The following is a 16,207-nucleotide window of genomic DNA, read 5'->3' as shown; positions in this document are numbered from 1 at the left end:
GGGGGGGGGGTGTGGGGGGGGGGGGGAGTAGCGTGGATCATAGGTTTATGGGGTGAGGATGGTATTGCTGCACAAATGCTCGTGTAGATGGCACAGATGTATGAAGTACACTGGAAAATGTGTAGATATGGGACGATAACACTGCTGAGCTAGAATGCTCTTCCATGATCAGCGGCGGAGGGAGAAATATAGAGTACTGTGGGGACTTAAATATACTTGTTAGACTGGGCAAATCAGAATATATACTTGTCCGACTGTCGGAGGACATGATGCCGATATTGCATTGCTGGAGGACATGCGATATCGGGCGCATGGGAGAAAATTGCTTTGCATACCAGGAACAATTGGAGAGCAGACTCTAAACATGCAGTCACTCGTCACCTTTCTCGCTGGTATCACGTATGGACAATGTAACGTAATTGCAGTGAATCCCCGGAAACATTTGTGATATTTATGAAAGTCATGCCTAACTCGGTTTAATTTGCCTGCACTGAAGGGTCATTGTGTTATACCTGATTCTCCACGTCGTTTGAAGTATCAGGTAAGCAAGGGAATAGACAGATACACTTGGTTACTGAGTGGAAAATATGGTCAACATTGAGCCGTAAGGCATTCTGGGAGAAGTGGTCACTGACTAACTTCAAAGAAGCTACCAAGGAAACTGCAGCCAAGTGCAAAATGGATTTTCTTTTTTTCCAAATCTTTTTATTGGCATTTTCCAAACTAATAAGCAGGTAAATACTTTGTTTGCTACCCACCCCCCTTGTGTGTCCCCTTTCTTTCCCTCCCCATCTTTTCTTCCCCCATCGATTTCGGCTGTGTTTCCCCTGTGATTGGCGGGGGGGGGGGGGGGGGGGGTGCCCCCTCACTCCCATGTTGTTCCCTTTTGTGTCCTTCCACCCTTTCCTCTTCCTCCTCCCTTCTCCTCCCCCAGTTTGCGCATTCGTAAGGTTTCCCACCTATCCATGTTTTCCCCTTGTCCTTCCTCTTTTTCTTCCTATTTCTCCCGTTTCGTCATCTTAGTCGTTGTTGCTGAGCTCGAACATGTTTTGGAACAGGCCGACAAACTGCCCCCTTGCTTCCAGGTGGCAGAGGGACCCAGTCAGCCACACCCACATGTTCTGGGCTTGTCCCAAACTTGCTGATTCTGGACAGCCTTCTTGGCGGCTTTGTCTAAGGTTGTGACGGTGAGGGTGCCAATCTTCGGGGTATCAGAGCAGCCAGAGCTACACATGGGGAAAGGGGCCAACGCCCTTGCTTTCACTTGCCCGATCGCACGCTGGAGAATCCTGCTCGGCTGGCGATCGGCAGCACTTCCCCCAGCTGCAGACTGGCTCGCTGAACTCGGAATTTCTCCACCTGGAGAAGGTTAAGTATGCCATCCGGGGGTCGGAGGAAGGCTTGCGAAAATGGATTTTCATGAGAACCAGAGACAAAACATTGCATGCAACACCGTTCTTTTCGGGACATGGAGAACAGGCTGTAATGACGAGTGAAGCTGAAAGATTGTTTTATTTACACCATATAAAATTCGGTACCACCGAAAATTTTCCAACCACAACCCGGGATCAACCATTGTACTTGGAGAACTGACTTCCATAGCTGATCAGCTCGTGCCCCTCAGAGCGAACGTGGCCAAGTTCTCTCTAATGGGAAGTATATTTGATATAAGCCGGCATTCCTGAAAGTTATGTTACTGTTTATACGAACACATAGCTGTAGTCTTGGTGAAGGTAGAGATAAAATAAAAAGCTGTGTTTAATGTTAAACCAATTTTACTAAGGATATTCTATTCTGTCTGAATTATTGATTTGCTGCAAGTAGAGGAATAACAAGGTTTTAAGGCAGCTGAAGTCACATATTTGTACAAAGAAGCATAACATGAATCTGAGGAATGGATAGTCTGTTACACCAGACAGACAAATGTTGGAGTATGAATTAGCTGGTGCTAATACACGAGTTGGACGTGTAGGCTTGAGCATGGCCAGCAGAGGAGCGGTAAATTGGAAACTTTAACCTTATATGGTTTCGCAGATCATGTATTCCAGAGGTGGTGGGGGTCGATATAACAGCTCCACGAGTTGAGTGAAAAAATGCAAAAGTTGCAGTGAATGATGTTTCCATGCTTTGCGGCAAAGGCAGCAAAAGCGGACAAGGTATCATTATGGAAACTACAGCCGGAAGTGCAGGCAGTGAAAGTAATAACACGGGAAATGGAATGGCCATGGTCAAGTGCGCCGTTAACTACAGGGGTGGGTGGGTGTCATATACATGGTTATGTTTGCATGTCTGGGTGTGTCTGTGTGTGTCTATCTGTGTATGCATGGCTGTGGTTGGGAGTATATGTGTGTGGGTGAGTATCTGATTGTGTTTGGGGGCGGTGGTGAGTGAGTTCATGTGTGCGTGTTTGTGTGTGTTTTGGTGTGCGTGCGCATGTTTGGGTGTGCCTGTTGTTGTCTGTGTGTGTGAGTGTGGGTGCGAGAGTGGGTGTGAATATGTATGGTTGTGTGTTTGGTAGTGTGTGTGTGGGTGCAGGGTATGTGTGTGTGTCTTTGTGTGTTGATGTGTGTCTATGCATGGGAGGGTGGGAGTGAATGTATGTGTGTGTACGTGTGTGGTTATGTCTATGTGGGTGAGTGTGTGTTTGGCAGTAGGCATGTGTGGGTGTGTGCTTTACTGTGTGAGAATGTGATGTGTGCGTGTGGGTGAGGGAGAATGCATGTATGTGCAACTGTTTGTGGGTGTGTGGGTGAGTGTTTTTTTTTGCGTATGTATGTGCCTGTGTGTTCGGCGTGGGTGTGGTAATGCGGTTTGTGCGTGGTTGTGTATGTGTGTGAGTGATTTTGTGTGTGTGTATGTGTATATGGGTGTGCCTGTTTTGGGTGTGTGTATATGTGTAAGTGTGGGCGTGTGCGTACGTCTGTGAGACAGCGTACGTGTGCGTTTGTGGGCATGTGTGTGGATGTGTAGGGGTGTTGTGTCTGTGTGTGTGGACATGATTGAGTGTGTTAGGGTGTCTTAGGGTGAATGGGTGCGGATGGATAAGTCTCTGAGGGCGTCTTAATGTGTGTGTGGGAAGGTGCGGGTGTTTTATGAATGTTTGTGAATGCGTGGTTTCCTGTCTGGGTGTGGTTGTGTGAGTGTATCTATGAACGGGTTTGTGTTTGCAGGTGGGTGCTGGTGTGCGTCTGCTTGGTGTGACTATGTGTGCGTGAGGGAGTTTGTTTGTGCTTATGTGTGTGTGACTGTGAGTGAGGGAGTATGCGTGAATGTGTGTTTGTGAAACTGTTTTACAGACTGGAAGTGTATATGTGCGCGCGTGAGGGTGTGTGTGTGTGCGTGTGTATATGTGGGAGGTGCGCGTGTGTGTATGAGGGTGCGTGTCTGTTGGTGTGTCTCGGATTGAGGGTGTTGTATGGCAGGGGCGGGCGTGTGTGTGTGTGTCTGAGGATGAGTGCCTCAGTGTGTAGGAATGTGTGTTGGTGAGTATGTGTGGCTGTGGGTTTGTATGGAGGTGTGACTGCATGTGTGTGGCTATGTGTATGTGTGTGTGTGTGTTTATGTGTGTGCGTGATTGAGTGTATGCATGTGGGAGTTGTGAGTTGCTTTTGATTGTGTGCATGTAATCGTACGTGAATGTGTCGTTTTATGAGTGTGTGTTTGTGGGAGCGTTGGTGTCTCTCTTTGTCTGTCAGTGTGTGTATGTATTTGACTCTTTGTGTGGTGTGAGTGTGTGTATTTGTGTCTGTATCTGTGAGTATTTTTATTGGTTCATGGGATGTGTCAGCATGTATTGCCCGTCCCGAATTGTATTTGTGTATGTATCTCCCTGGGTGGCTGTCAGTCAGTTTATTTGTGTATCTGTGTGTGTTTATGTATGTGTCTCTCGTTGTGTCTGTGAGAGTGTGTATTTGTGTGTCTGTGTGTGAGTTTTTAATATTCGTTCAGGGGACGTGAGGGCCGGAGGCTGTGTGAGCATGTATTACCCATCCTTAAATAAGAGCACAGTACGACGTCTTACAGCGCCCGGTAAAATACTTCTTACTGTGCTCACCCCAGTCAAACGCCGTCATCTTCACTTCATAATTGAGGGCAGTTAAGAGTCAACCACATTGCAGTGAGTATGGAGCCACTCGTAGGTCAGACCAGGTAAGGATGGCACATTTCCTTACATAAAGGGATTTAAATGGGGTTTTCCGACAATCGACAATGGCGTCATCGTCTGGGTTAGAGTTTTTATTTCCAGATATTTTATTGAGATTAAGTTCCATCACATACCGCGGTGGGATTCTAACCCAGGTCCACAGATCATTATCCGAGATCTTTAGATTATTACTCCAGCGACAATACCTCTAAGTTACTGTATTTGTGCCACTCTGTGTTTGAGTGTGTGTACTTACCGCTCTCTGTGTCTGTCACTGTTTTTGTGTCTCTGTCTCCGTGAGTCATTGTATTTGTTTTATGTGTCTGTGTGTGTATCTATGACTCTGTGTCTGTGACAGTCTGTATGTGTGTATCTATCTCTGTGATTGTTTGTCTTTGTATCTCTGTCTCTGTGAACCTCTGTACTAGTGTCTCTGTGAGCCTGTGTTTTTGTGCCTCTCTGGTTGTGAGTGTGTCTATTTTTATCTGTGTGTGTGTATTTTTGGCTCTGTGTCTATCACAGTCCGTATGTGTGTACCTATCTCTGTGATTGTCTGTTTGTATCTCTGTCTCTGTGAGTCTGTGTATTTGTGTCTGTGCCTGTGAGTGTGTATCCGTGTCTCTGTGTCTTTCTGAGTGTACCTATATGTTTCTATGTATGTCTGTGACTGTGTATATTTGTATCTGTGTGTGAGAGGGTGTGAATTTGTTTTCTGTGTGTGAGGGTGAATATTTGTGTCTGTGCGTGAATGTGTGTTTTAGTGCCACCCTGAGTGTGTGTGTAGATTTGTTTCTCTATGTGTCTGTGAGTGCCTCTTTTTCTTTCCGTGTCTCTGTGTTTGTGTATGTTTGTGTGTATGAGTTTATAATAGTGTCTGTGTAAGTGTGTGTATTTGAAACGCTAGGTCTGTGCGTATAGGTACTTCTATCCATGCGTCTGCGAGTGTGTGGATTTGTGTCTTTGTGTGTCTGTGAATGCGTGCAATTGTGTCTCTCTATTAATGTGTGCATTAGTGCCTGTGTGAGTGTGGGTAGTAACGTATCTTTGTGTTAGTGTGTGTATAGTGTGTTTCATTTCATTTTCATTTTCATTCGTATTGGTTTATCTGTAACTGTATGTGTATATATTAGTGTCTGTGTGTATGGAGTGTGTATATTAGTGTTCCCAGGTGCCTGTGCGTGTGTGTATTAGTTTCTCCTCTCTCTCTGAGTCTGTGTGTATTAGTGTCTCACTATTTGTGTGAGTGTGAGTCGTCTCTATTTCTGTGTACTTGTCTGACTTTGTCAACACTATCTCAATTAAACTGAGAATGTCTTCCCCAGCCTGATGCATTGCTTATTTATCTTCCTCACAGTGAACCTCATCACAATTGTTATCCTGAAGAGGAAAAACTGTGGTCTGTCCAAATGTGTCACTTGTTACCTGGTGGCCATGGCAGTGGGGGATCTGCTGGTCGTTATTCTCGACCTGATATTGAGACACATTCCCATTGTTTTTAAAGAGCAGTTTTATTTCCTGAACACTATGCCCCTGTGTAATATCCACGCCGTCCCGATTTATGCAGACACTGACTGCTCTGTGTGGTTCACCGTCACTTTCACCTTTGATCGACTTGTGGCCAGATGTTGCCAGAAGCTGAAAAGTAAATATTGCAGCGAGAAAACGGCGGCTGTGGTTCTGGGAACAGTGGCTGTGCTGAGCTGTTTGAAGAACATTTTCTGGTATTTTATGTTCACCGGTCGGTATCGACTATTGAACAGCCCCTGGTTTTGTGTTGTCACAATGGATGTTATGTTGTCTCCGTTCTGGGGAATAATCGAGTTCCTCCATAACATTATAACCCCGTGTGTTCCATTTGTCCTGATTCTGCTGATCAATGTTCTCACCGTCAGACACATTGTCCTGAGAAGCAGGGCCCGCAGGAGACTCCGGGCTCACAGCAGTGGGCACAGTCCCAGAGACCCAGAGATAGAAAGTAGGAGGAAATCCATCATTTTACTGTTTATTATCTCGGCAAATTTCATCGTGTTATGGTCAGTGTTAATTTTTATTCTATCTGGGGCCGGATGGAATATCTGGGGTATAAGTCTGTATGGTTAGATTATTATGTTATGGAATTGGGTTTCACCCTGCAGCTCTTGAGCTGCTGCACAAACACGGCGATTTACGCCGTGACACAGACTCAGTTCAGGCAGCAGTTGAAGAATGTGCTGAAAATCCCCATTACTTCGATTATTCAATTTATTAAACCTTGAGATGAAAACCCACCCGCATGGCAACTCTCTCGTCCCACAGCCGGTGATACTGCCCATGACCAGTCAGCCTCAACCGGATTTGTCATCCTGCATTATCGTGAGAGACGGTCGGCCTCCAGGACGTCTCCCTGCGTTTGTGTATGTTTGTGTGTCTGAGTTTGTATTAGTGTCTGTGTCTATATGTGAATATTTGAGTCTCTACGTCTGTGAGTCTGGGGACTTCTATCTATGCGTCTGAAAGTGTGTGGATTTCCTTGCGTTGCCAGGGAAACATTCGGCGACCATCTTGCTTTTCCGAGGAGACGAAAGTCACCTTGTGTGCTAATTCTGATTGCGATAAGCATCTGATGACTGTAACCCACATGAACATTGAAGCTGAGATGATCACCCCTCTCCGATATAATCTCTCCAATTTATATACTCAATTCCCCAACCGATGAAGTCACCTGCATTGCCCCTCTCAGTGATCCGTCGCTTTGTACACCCATATCCCTCTCCTATGCTCCTGCATTTACTGTTATAATCCTGTGCTGTACGTTGCCTGGGAGTATTTGACGTGGATACAGTAGAGAGACCTGTAATCTGTATCAAACCCCAGTGTTTGATAGAGTTTCGAAATCTCGAATGAATGTGTTCTGTTAGTCCCTTTGTGTGTTGGGTCAGTTTATAAATGCTGTTTTATTGTTTGTGTGTTTGGTCAGTTTATCAATGTTGTTTTAGTGTCGGTTTGTTTGGTCATTTTAATCAATGCCCTTTTATTGTCTGTGTTTGGTCGGTTTATTAATGTTGTTATAGTGTCAGTGTATTTGCCCATGTATTAAAGATGTATGATTGTCCCTGTGTTTGGTCCGTTTATCAATTTCGTTTTAGTGCCTGTGTTTGGTCAGTTTGTTATAGAACATACAACATAGAACAGTAGAGCACAGAACTGGCCCTTTGGCCGTCGATGTTGTGCCGAGAATTGTCTGAAACCAAGATCAAGTTATCCCACTCCCTGTCATTCTGGTGTGCTCCATGTGCCGACCCAATAACCGCTTGAAAGTTCATACAGTATCCAACTCCACTGTCACAGCAGGCAGTCCATTCCATACCCTAACCAATCTCTGAGTAAATAATCTACCTCGGACATCCCTCCTAAATCTCCCACCCTGAATCTTATAGTTATGCCCCCTTGTAACAGCTACATCCACCCGAGAAAATAGTTTCTCAACGTCCACTCTATCTATCCCCCTCATTATCTTATAAACCTCCTCCGCTCCAAAGAGAAAAGCCCTAGCTCCCTCAACCTTTCCTCAAAAGAACGATCCTGCAAACCAGGCAGCATCCTGGTAAATCTCCATTTCACCATTTCCAATGCTTCCACATCCTTCCGATAATGAGGTGACCAGAACTGCACACAATACTCCAAATGTGGTCTAACCAAGGTCTTGTACAGTTGCAGCATAACCCCATGGCTCTTAAACCCAAGCCCCCTGTTAATAAACTAACACACTGTAAGCCTTCTTCACGGCTCTAACCATTGAGTGGCAACCTTTACAGATCTGTGGACAAGAACCCCAAGATCTCTCTGTTCCTCAACATTCCTCAGAACCCTGTAATCCGCATTCAAATTTTTTTCCACCAAAATAAATCACCTCACACTTTTCCGGGTTAAATTCCATCTGCCATTTTTTGGCCCAGCTCTGCATCTTATCAATGTCTCTTTGCAGCCTACAGCAGCCCTCCACCTCATCCGCTACTCCACCAATATTGGTGTCATCAGCAAATTTACTGACCCACCCTTCAGCCCCCTCCTCCAAGTCATTGACAAAAATCACAAATAGCAGAGGACCCTGTGGTACACCGCTGGTACCTGGTCTCAGTCTGAAAATGTTCTATCCACCACCACCCTCTGTCTTCTACGTGGTAGCCAGTTACTTATCCAATTGGCCAAATTTCCCTCTACCCCACACCTCCTTACTTTCTTCATGAGCCGACCATGGGGAACCTTATCAAACGCCTCACTAAAATCCATATATACGACATCAACTGCTCTACCTTCATCTACACATTTAGTTACCTCCTCAAAGATTGCAATCAAGTTTGTCAGACCTACCCTTCACGGGTCTGTGTTGACAATCCCGGATTAAGCTGTATATTTCCAAATGGTCATAAATCCTATACTTCAGGACCTTTTCCATTATCTTCCCGACCACCGAAGTAAGACTAACTGGCCTATAATTACCAGGGTCATTCCTATTCCCTTTCTTGAACAGAGGAGCAACATTCGCCAATCTCTAGTCCTCTGGCAATATCCTCGTGGACAGCGAGAACCCAAAGATTAAAGCCAAAGGCTCTGCAATCTCATCCCTTGCCTCCCAAAGAATCCTTGGGTGTATCCCATCTGGCGCAGGGCACTTGTCGACCCTCAGCTTTTTCAAATTGCTAATACATCCTTCCTCAGAACATCTACTTACTCCAGCCTACCCGCCTGAATCACACACTCATCCTCAAAAACATGGCCCCTCTGCTTTGTGAACACTGAAGAAAAGTATCCATTCAACACCTCTTCTATTTCTTCTGACTCCATGCACAAGTTCCCACTACTGTCCTTCACCGGCCCTACCCTCACCCTGGTCATTCTTTTATTTTTCACATACGAGTAAAAGGCCTTGGGGTTTTCCTTCATCCGACCCGCCAAGGACTTCTCATGCCCCCTCGTATCTCTCCTAAGCTCTTTTTTCAGCTCATTCCGTGTTACCTTGTAAGCGACCCTACTGAACCTTGTTTTCTCATCCTTACATACACTTCCTTTTTCCTCTTGACAAGACATTCAATCTCTTTTGTGATCCATGGTTCTCTCACACGTCCATTTTCTCCCTGACTGACAGGGACATGCCTATCAAGGACACGCAGTATTTGTTCCTTGAACCAGCTCCACTTTTCATTTGTGCCTTTCCCTGACAGTTTCTGTTTCCATCTAATGCTCTCTAATTCTTGCCTAATCGCATCATAATTACCCCTCCCCCAATTATAAACCTTGCCCTGCCGTATGGCCCTATCCCTCTCCATTGCAATAGTGAAAGACACCGAATTGTGATCACTCTCTCCAACGACCTCTCCCATCAACAAATCTAACACTTGGCCCGGTTCATTACACAATGCCAAATCCAATGTGCCCCCTCTTGTCGGCCATTCCACATATTGTGTCAGGAAATCCTCCCACACACAATGTACAAAGACTGCCCCACCCGGACTGTTCGACCTATCGAGGTTCCAATCAATATTTGGAATGTGAAAGTCACCCATGATCCTGAGACCTACACACCTATCCATAATCTGCTGTGTAATTTCTTCCACCACCTCTCTATTACTATTTGGGGGCCTATCGAAAACTCCTAACAATGTGACCGCTCCTTTCCTAAATCTAACTTCGGCCCATATTACCTCAGTAGGCGGATCCCCTTCAAACTGCCTTTCTGCAGCCGTTAAACTGTCCTTGATTAACAATGCTACTCCTCCACCACTTTTACCACCTTCCCTACTCTTACTGAAACATCTATACACCGGAACTTCCAACAACCATTCCTGTCCCTGTCCTAACCATGTCTCCGTAATGGCCATAACATCGTAGTCCGAAGTACCAATCCACGCTCCAAATTCACCTACCTTATTCCGGATGGTACTTGCATTGAAGTAGACACACTTCAACCCACCTTTCTGTCTACCGGTACACTCCTGCGACCTTGATGCCCTCCTCAGGACCTCACGACTCTCGACACTGGCTTGTGGACTACAGCTCGTTTTCCCAGCCCCCTGATAAATTAGTTTAACCCCCTCCCCCCACCCCCCGAAGAGCCGTAGCAAATTTCCCTCCCAGGATATTGGTGCCCCTGTGGTTCAGGTGCAAACCGTCCTGTCTGTACAGGTCCCACTTTCACCAGAATGTGTTCCAATTATCCACGTACCTGAAACCCTCCCTCCTACACCATTCCTGCAGACACGTGTTTATCTGCACTCTCTCCCTGTTCCTCACCTGACTAGCACGTGGCACCGGCAACAAACCAGAGCTGACAACATGGTTTGTCCTGTCTCTCAGCTGCCACCGTAGCTCCCTAAATTCCTGTTTTAAATCCCCGTCCCTTTTCTTACCTATGTCGTTGGTGCTGATGTGTCCCACGACTTGTGACTGCTCCCCATCCCCTTTAAGGATTCTGAAAACACGGTCCGAGACGCCACGGACCCTGGAACCCGGGAGGCAACGTACCATCCGCGAGTCTCTTTCGCTGCCACAGAACTGTCTATCTGTCCATCTAACTATCCAGACCCCAATAACTATTGCTCTCCTGCTCTCCCTCCTTCCCTTCTGAGTCACAGGGACAGACTCAGTGCTGGAGATCCGTTCACTGTGGCTTACCCCTGGTGGGTCGTCCTCCTGAACAGTATCCAAAACGGGATACTTGTTACTGAGGGGAGCGACCAGAGAGGATCCCTGCACTGACTGCTTCCTCCCAGCCCCGCTCACTGTTACCCATCTATCTTGATTCTTCGGGGTAACTACAACCCTGAAGCTACTATCTATGACCACCTCTGCCTCCCGAATGATCCGAAGTTCATCCAGCTCCAGCTCCAGTTCCCGCGGTGTCTAAGGAGCTGGAGATGGGTGCACTTCCCACGGGTGAAATCAGCAAGGACACTGACGGAGTCCCTCACCTCAAACATTCTGCAGGAGGAACATTGCACTGCCTTCCCTGCCATCCCCTCTAGATATAAAAAGAAAAAGAAAGAAGAGCTTACCTAATATTCACTCTACCCCTTAGGTTAGAGGAGGTGGAGGGGTGGTGTAGTGTCGTTTATAAACTGCCCAACTTAAATACAGGTAAAAATAAAACACTTAACCAGCAACCACTGCGCCCCACACGAGAACAGCAATTATGGGCCTGCGCAAACAATTTCAATTTTACTACTTACCCAGCAGTCACTCTGTCCTCACTCCGACTGGATTCAGCTGGAAACTCCCAACAGTAAGTTTTTAAGAAACATTTAGTCCCCTTCTCAGCAAGCACTCACTCAGCCACCACTGCGCCCCGCTCGATAACACCTCAGGGAAAAGAAAAACTACTTACCTGTCACCAGCCAATCACTTATCTGCATGCTGTGACGTCACAGTTCAACTCCTTTCTTCTTCTACCTGCCCTCGAGTCTCCCTTATTAATGCTGTTTTATTGTCTGTGTCGAGGACATTATCAGTCAGCACTTCGAGTTTTCACCAAAGGTCTTTTAATTAAACATTAAGTTCGTGGAGGGCTGGAGACGCAGCAGTCATTACAAATGCCCTGTGTTACAGGGGTAAAGGCAAAATATTTATATGATACATTAAGCAATATCTGGGACAGACAGCATTTCTTTAGATTAGCGAGAGACAGAAAACGAAGCAGGCTGCAGTTATGTTTTAATAACAAAACCCTGGGTTCCATGCCGAAGCAGCATAAAATCATGTTGTCAGCAAAACAATGTGCAGCTGTACAGTGGTTTACATTGTATGACCTTCTGACTATTTCATTCTGTGCTCTTGCCTGAAATAAGGCTAAATATCCATTATGCTTCGCCAAGTGTCTATTTCCATGAAATATAGTCAAGCAGGTGGTTAAAATGAATACCCTTCAACAGGCAACTAATTCGCAAACTAAAGTATCTTCTATAATTCCCTCGTTGTTGATCTTATGATCAACACTTGTTAGTACATTAGTGTCCTCCACTGCAAAGGGTGGGGTATAATGAAAGGGGAATCGACAGGCTCTTGATTGTGAAGTTGCTGGGACCACGGAGGCAATGCTGACAAATGCGCCCCCATGTCCGGCCACACACCGAGCAACATTTAAATAGTATCCATACCACAATCAGAATTACAACGGTGATTATAATCCAAAACACAATCCTCTGTCCGAACAATCCCAATCACCCAAAGCCAAAGTCCCATCCCCCATCCTCATGAAACGTTGTTAGCTCTCTACGAATGTGATCCACCAGGTTATCAATTCTCTCTGAGTCTTCAGGGATGGACGTGCAGCAGTCACTTCCAATCAGGTCATAAGTACCTCCCTTTTCAGCAAGCATGAAGGGCCATCCTATTCTGCAGGGCAACCGCTCTTATAGCAACCATCTCAGTTACTATCTGTAAGTGCTGTTTAAAAACTTCCTTACCTTGCAGGTCAGCCGTTAGTTTCGGGAGTTCAGTTTCGGGAGCGGCCACAGGGAGCATGTGCTGCTGGGAGAGGTAAGTGCTGTTTAAAAACTTCCTTACCTTGCAGGTCAGCTGTTAGATTCGGGAGTTCAGTTTCGGGAGAAGGCCTATTGGCTGACTGTAAATCAGGAAGGACACAAAAGGTGTGGCTGAAGGGCCTTTAGAAAGGGAGTGCAGGAAGCAAGCAGAGTGTATCTGAGTTTGGGTAAGGCTGAGTTCGGGTAAGAGGTGAGTGAGGGCTGTGTTGTTTTGGAGTTTGGTGTTTGGGGTTGAGTTTCCAAAAAAAAAACAATTGATTAAGTAAATTAATTAACTGGCTAAGGGAATTTGGTGCTCATCTCAAGGAGGTGCAGAGAAGCAGACCTGTGAGGGAGTCTCGGGAGCAATTACATCACAGCCAGCAGGTAAGTGATTGGCTTGTGACTAGTAAGTGATTTTTCTTTTCTCTCTTTGACTTTCTCATAGCTGTGTAGTGTAGTTCAAATTTAACTTCAGGTTTAAGTCATGGCAGGAGAGCTCAGACCCGTGTCATGCTCCTCTTGTGAGATGTGCCAATTCAGGGACCCTTCTGGTGTCCCTGACTCCTTCATCTGCAAGAAGTGTGTCCAACTGCAGCTCCTGTTAGACCGCTTGACGGCTCTGGAGCTGCGGATGGATTCACTTTGAAGCTTCCGCGATGCTGAGGAAGTTGTGGATAGCACATTCAGTGAGTTGGTCACACCGCAGATTAAAATTACTGAGGCAGATAGGGAATGGGTGACCAACAGACAGAGGAAGAGTAGGAAGGCAGTACAGGGATCCCATGCGGCCATCTCCCTCCAAAACAGATTTATCATTTTGGAAACTGTTGGGGGAGATGGCTCACCAGGGGAAGGTGGCAGCAGCCAGGTTCATGGCACCGTGGCTGGCTCTGCTGCACAGAAGGGCGGGAAAAAGAGTGTCAGAGCTATAGTGATAGGAGGTTCAATTGTAAGGGGAATAGACAGGCGTTTCTGCGGACGCAAACGAGAATCCAGGTTGGTATGTTGCCTCCCTGGTGCAAGGGTCAAGGATGTCTCGGAGCGGCTGCAGAGCATTCTGGAGGGAGAGGGTGAACAGCCAGCTGTCGTGGTGCATATAGGCACCAATGATCTAGGTAAAAAACGGGATGAGGTCCTACAAGCTGAATTTAGGGAGTTAGGAGTTAAACTAAAAAGTAGGACCTCAAATGTAGTAATCCCAGGATTGCTACCAGTGCCACGTGATAGTCAGAGTAGGAATGGCAGGATAGCTAGGATGAATACGTGGCTTGAGAGATGGTGCAAGAGGGAGGGTTTCAAATTCCTGGGACATTGGGACCGGTTCTGGGGGAGGTGGGACCTGTACAAATCGGACGGTCTGCATCTGGGTGGGACCGGAACCAATGTTCTCGGGGTGTGTTTGCTAGTGCAGTTGGGGAGGGTTTAAACTAATGTGGCAGGGGGATGGGAACCGATGTAGGAAGTCAGTGGGGACGGAAACAAAAGGCAGGAAGGGACAGTGTGTAAAGCATGACCAGAGAAAGCAGGGCAGAGAGCAAGGAAAGTCTACATTAAACTGCATTTATTTCAATGCAAGGGGCCTGACGGGCAAAGCGGATGAACTCAGGGCATGGATGGGCACATGTGACTGGGATCTTATAGCTATGACTGAAACATGGCTAAGGGAGGGGCAGGACTGGCAGCTCAATGTTCCGGGGTACAGATGCTATAGAAAGGATAGAACAGGAGGTAAGAGAGGAGGGGGAGTGGCGTTTTTGATTAGGGAGAACATCACGGCAGTACTTAGAGGGGATATATCCGAGGGTTCGCCCACTGAGTCTATATGGGTGGAACTGAAAAATAAGAAGGGACAGATCATCTTGATAGGACTTTACTACAGGCCCCCAAATAGCCAGCGGGAAAGTGAGGAGCAACTATGTAAGGAGATAACATTTAGCTGCAAGAAAAATAGGGTGGTAATAGTCGGGGACTTTAACTTTCCCAACATTGACTGGGACAGCCATAGCATTAGGGGCTTGGATGGAGGGAAATTTGTTGAGTGTATTCAGGAGGAATTTCTCATTCAGTATGTGGATGGACCGACTAGAGAGGGGGCAAAACTTGACCTCGTCTTGGGAAATAAGGAAGGGCAAGTCACAGAAGTGTTAGTGAGGGATCACTTTGGGACAAGTGACCATAACTCCATTAGTTTTAAGATAGCTATGGAGAATGATAGGTCTGGCCCAAGAGTTAAAATTCTTAATTGGGGCAAGGCCAATTTTGATGGTATCAGACAGGAACTTGCAGAGGTAGATTGGGGGAGACTGTTGGCAGGCAAAGGGACGGCTGGTAAATGGGAGGCTTTTAAAAATGTGTTAACCAGGGTTCAGGGTAAGCACATTCCCTTTCGAGTGAAAGGCAAGGCTGGTAGAAGTAGGGAACCCTGGATGACTCGAGATATTGAGACTCTGGTCAAAAAGAAGAAGGAGGCATATGACGGTACATAAACAACTGGGATCAAGTGGATCCCTTGAAGAGAATAGAGATTGTCGAAATAGAGTTAAGAGGGAAATCAGGAGGGCAGAAAGGGGACATGAAATTGCTTTGGCAAATAATGCAAAGGAGAATCCAAAGAGCTTCTACAGATACATAAAGGGAAAAAGAGTAACTAGGGACAGAGGAGGGCCTCTTAAGGATCAACAAGGACATCTATGTCCAGAGCCACAAGAGTTGTGTGAGATCCTGAATGAATATTTCTCATCGGTATTCACGGTGGAGAAAGGCATGGATGTTAGGAAACTAAGGGAAATAAATAGTGATGTCTTGCGAAATGTGCATATTACAGAGGAGGAGGTGCTGGAAGTCTTAAAGCGCATCAAGGTAGATAAATCCCCGGGACCTGATGAAATGTATCCCAGGATGTTGTGGGAGGCTAGGGAGGAAATTGCGGGTCCCCTAACAGAGATATTTGAATCATCGGCAGCCACAGGTGAGGTGCCTGAAGATTGGAGAGTGGCGAATGTTGTGCCCTTGTTTAAGAAGGGCAGCAGGGAAAAGCCTGGGAACTACAGACCGGTGAGCATAACGTCTGTAGTAGGTAAGTTGCTAGAAGGTATTCTGAGAGACAGGATCTACAAGCATTTAGAGAGACAAGGACTGATTCGGGGCAGTCAGCATGGCTTTGTGCGTGGAAAATCATGTCTCACAAATTTGATTGAGTTTTTTGAGGGGGTGACCAAGAAGGTAGATGAGGGCAGTGCAGCAGACGTTGTCTACATGGACTTTAGCAAAGCCTTTGACAAGGTACCGCATGGTATGTTGTTGCAGAAGGTTAAAGCTCACGGGATCCAGGGTGAGGTTGCCAATTGGATTCAAAATTTGCTGGACGACATAAGGCAGAGGGTGGTTGTAGAGGGTTGTTTTTCAAACTGGAGGCCTGTGACCAGTGGTGTGCCTCAGGGATCGGTGCTGGGTCCACTGTTATTTGTGATTTATATTAATGATTTGGATGAGAATTTAGGAGGTATGGTTAGTAAGTTTGCAGATGACACCAAGATTGGTGGCACAGTAGATAGTGAAGAAGGTT

Source organism: Scyliorhinus torazame, chromosome 23 (genome assembly GCF_047496885.1).
Source record: "Scyliorhinus torazame isolate Kashiwa2021f chromosome 23, sScyTor2.1, whole genome shotgun sequence".
Classification (NCBI taxonomy): Eukaryota; Metazoa; Chordata; class Chondrichthyes; order Carcharhiniformes; family Scyliorhinidae; genus Scyliorhinus; species Scyliorhinus torazame.
This window is presented reverse-complemented; position numbering follows the sequence as displayed.